Here is a 3,234-nt window from a genome sequence, read left to right on the forward strand (position 1 = left end):
GATCTCACTCTGTAGAGCAGGCTGCCCTCGAACTCAGAAATCCGCCTGCCTCTGCATCCCAAGGACTGGGATTAAAGGCGTGCACCACCCCTGGGCCCTCTCTTTAGGCGATTCTGGTTTCTGTTAGATTGACGAGCTCAAACCATCACAGAAGCACCACATTCCTTCCACCAAGACAGGAAGCTTTCCCGCCCTAAGGCAACCGCTACTACGACTCTTACTAGGGTCAGTTTCGGCTGTCGTTGTTACGACAGATAAATGAGATGGTCTAGTATCTGGGGTGCAGAGAGTAAAGGACAAACTCTTTAGCGGGCCATGGCGGCTCACACTTGTAATAGCAGGGTACAGGAGACCAGGCCAGCATGGCTGCAAAAGGTGTGAGGGTGTGCTGCTTTCCTGCGGGCTGCCCGGATGGGGAGGAGACGCTAACTATGCTTGCTTGGCTGCGGTGAATTCAAGAAGAGGACATCGCAGACTCTTAGTTTGTGAACACTAAGGGATTACCTTATTTTAGTTAGTAGTAACCACTTCGTTGTTCACTTTCGTTGAACAAGTAGAGGCTTCTTTGGTGTCTGGGGCACATTTTTTTTTTCCAGTTAGATTTTCATGAATAAACTATTCTGGCATCCAGAACTCATTAATATTTTAAAGAGTATTCTCAGAGTTCCTGCCTGGAGCCCTAAGAATTACAGACTCGAGTTAGGCAAGTTTCAAATAAAACCAAGGGTGGAGACTACATGCTAGAATCCCAATGCTGTAATTTTTCTAGTGTCAAACCCTAGGGGGAAATTTTTGACAATTCAGGGTGAAGAACCTCTGTGTGCCAAATGCTTGCTGGATGAATGAGCAAGGAGCAAATGAGTGCACTGGTGGACGCCGTGCACAGGACACAAACGAGTGTGTTTAGGATAGCCCACTGCCCGTTTGTGACTTCTTACACGTTTAGCTGTTTCGTAGGATGGTGATTCTCAATTACTCTTCCTCAGAGTACCAAAATGTATATTGATAAGGAATTTGGGACAAATTGTATAATCACTTAGAATTACTGAATATTACCCTAAATGGCTATCATAAGCATCAACGAGAATATTTAAAGATTTAACATATTTAAGAAGCTATGACTTTAAAAAAAATACAGAACACAGGAGCCAGGCTATTCTTCGTATTGTCTCAGTTTTAGCAAACTGTGTGCTGCTGAAGAAACGACAGGCTGTGGCTTTGTCTAACTGAGGATCATGGACAATCAGACCACAGTTACACAATTAGTTGCCAGCTAACCAATAGGCTTAAGTTTGGTATTGGGTATTTTGCTCCCAAGAAATTATGGGAGTCAAGATTGCAACTCAGGCCCAGCATGGTGCATGCTTTTAAATAGATGAAATTAAAACTATAAAAATCACAGCCCTTGGGAGGCAGAATTCGGTGGGGTTCTGGGAGTTGTGTCCAGCCTGGTCTACATCGTAAGTTCCAGGCTACTGAAGGTTGTATAGTGAAACTATATTCTAGTAAAGTATTGGCTTTAGTATGTTAAAGGATCCCTCCATGCCCAAGAACTTTGGAGTCTGGGATTTATCAAAAAGCTGAAGAGCTTTACCAGCTGAAAATAAACAAAACAACAGCAGTCTCTAGCAAAAGCTCAAGCACGGAAAGGTGGGGATTTGACGAGGAAAACATTAAAATATGTCATGCCAAAGAACGGACGATTTCATCGAAACCGCGAAGTGTGAAATAGTAGTGCAACATTGACAACTCAGTAAAGTGGCCTGGTTAAGAGCACTGACTTCTCTTCCAGGGGTCCTAAGTTCAAATCCCAGCAACCACGTGGTGGCTCACAACTATCTGTGATGGGATCTGACGCCCTAGTCTGGTGTGTCTGAAGACAGCGACGGTGTACTCATATGCATACAATAAATAAATAATTCTTTAAAAAAAAATAGAAAACTCAGTAAGTGGCATTTGCCCAGGGAATGCTGTCACACATAGCTTATTAGCCACAAAACCAGAATTCTGGTTTTCAAGATAATAGGTCAGCACTAAACTACTATGATATCGTTGCACTTTTTGGCTTACTTAATTTTCAAAGAATAAAACAGAGAAAAAGGAAAATTTTAAACTATAATATATAAACCAAAGAAAATAAGCAATACCATATATAAATGACCACACGGGGGCGCCAGGCAAGCATTTCTATCGACCTTTATGATGACAGGAGGACCGAATGCACATCGGCTCGTTGGTCTAGGGGTATGATTCTCGCTTAGGGTGCGAGAGGTCCCGGGTTCAAATCCCGGACGAGCCCAACTTTTTTCCTTTTGCCTCGCTTAATCCGATCGCAGCGCTTGCGCAGGAACTGGGGTGCTCGGTAGTTTGCAGCCGGTGGTATAGCACGGCCCCTGGCTGCTCCGTCGTGAAGAGGGGCTGCGGCTTCCAGGAATTCTGGAAGGTCGCTGTGCCCATCCCCGACGCTCTCGCCGCGTGGGTGAGCGTCCGGGTCTCCCAGGTGTCTACATGGGGCGTGGGCTTCAGCGCCTTGACCTGCTAACCCGCACGGAGGTCACTTCGAAAACTGAATTAGATGGACAGCCGAGTTCTCCAGAGGATCAAAATGGTTTCACTGGGGTCTGTGGATGAGATGCGTGCGAAAAACGAAACCGATTTTCATTTCCCATCTGTAAATTTTAACGTGGAGGGGGGAAAAAAATGATTAAAAAAACAGAACACACGAAAAATAAAACCAGGGCTCGTCCGGGATTTGAACCCGGGACCTCTCGCACCCGAAGCGAGAATCATACCCCTAGACCAACGAGCCGCTCTCGGGAATGGCGCTCTTAGCGCCTCCCTTCAGGCTCTCGCGAGGGGCCGACCTGGTCGGAAGAGCCTGTCTCACGAGCCGTTCCTTTGGTTCCGAGGCCCCGAGGCCAGAACCCCTTCCCGCGACCGGGGAGGACGCGCCTTTGCCCAGAGGGCCGCCCCGCAGCCGGGTTGCCGGTGCCTGCGGGCAGTCGGTCCTCCGCCACCGCGGGGAGCCGGCCGGGAGGGAGTCGGTGGCGAGGCCCGGAGCGCGGCGAGCGAAGGGAATGCCAACGTATTCAGCACTGTGTGCCGAAGCCCTTTGAGGCTCAGTCCAGCTCGGTCCCCGAAGCGCTCCTGGGGTCGCCTGGTACCGCGGAGGGGACAGAGGTGTGGAGACCGGTGGGACAATAGGGCGTGGGGCGGGGACAGGGAGTGGGGGGC

General features: G+C 48.7%; 1 long non-coding RNA gene and 2 other non-coding genes across 4 annotated transcripts in view; 1 reads left to right on the plus strand and 2 right to left on the minus strand.

The window, feature by feature from the left end:
• Positions 1–2,182: 2,182 nt before the first annotated feature.
• LOC116070900 overlaps positions 2,183–3,234 on the minus strand; it is a 1,624-nt gene continuing 572 nt past the window's right edge. The window contains exons 1-2 of one of the 2 annotated variants that reach the window (XR_004110620.1): positions 2,865–3,228; positions 2,183–2,669 (exon numbers count right to left, since the gene is read on the minus strand). This is a non-coding gene — a long non-coding RNA (uncharacterized LOC116070900). Of the gene's footprint in view, positions 2,670–2,864; positions 3,229–3,234 lie in introns of those variants that run through there. The other variant, XR_004110622.1, reaches the window with a different exon arrangement.
• On the plus strand, positions 2,228–2,299 carry Trnap-agg. The gene has a single exon. It is a non-coding gene; the product is annotated as a tRNA-Pro (tRNA).
• Trnap-cgg lies at positions 2,738–2,809 on the minus strand. The gene has a single exon. It is a non-coding gene; the product is annotated as a tRNA-Pro (tRNA).

Source organism: Mastomys coucha, unplaced genomic scaffold (genome assembly GCF_008632895.1).
Source record: "Mastomys coucha isolate ucsf_1 unplaced genomic scaffold, UCSF_Mcou_1 pScaffold1, whole genome shotgun sequence".
NCBI lineage: Eukaryota > Metazoa > Chordata > Mammalia > Rodentia > Muridae > Mastomys > Mastomys coucha.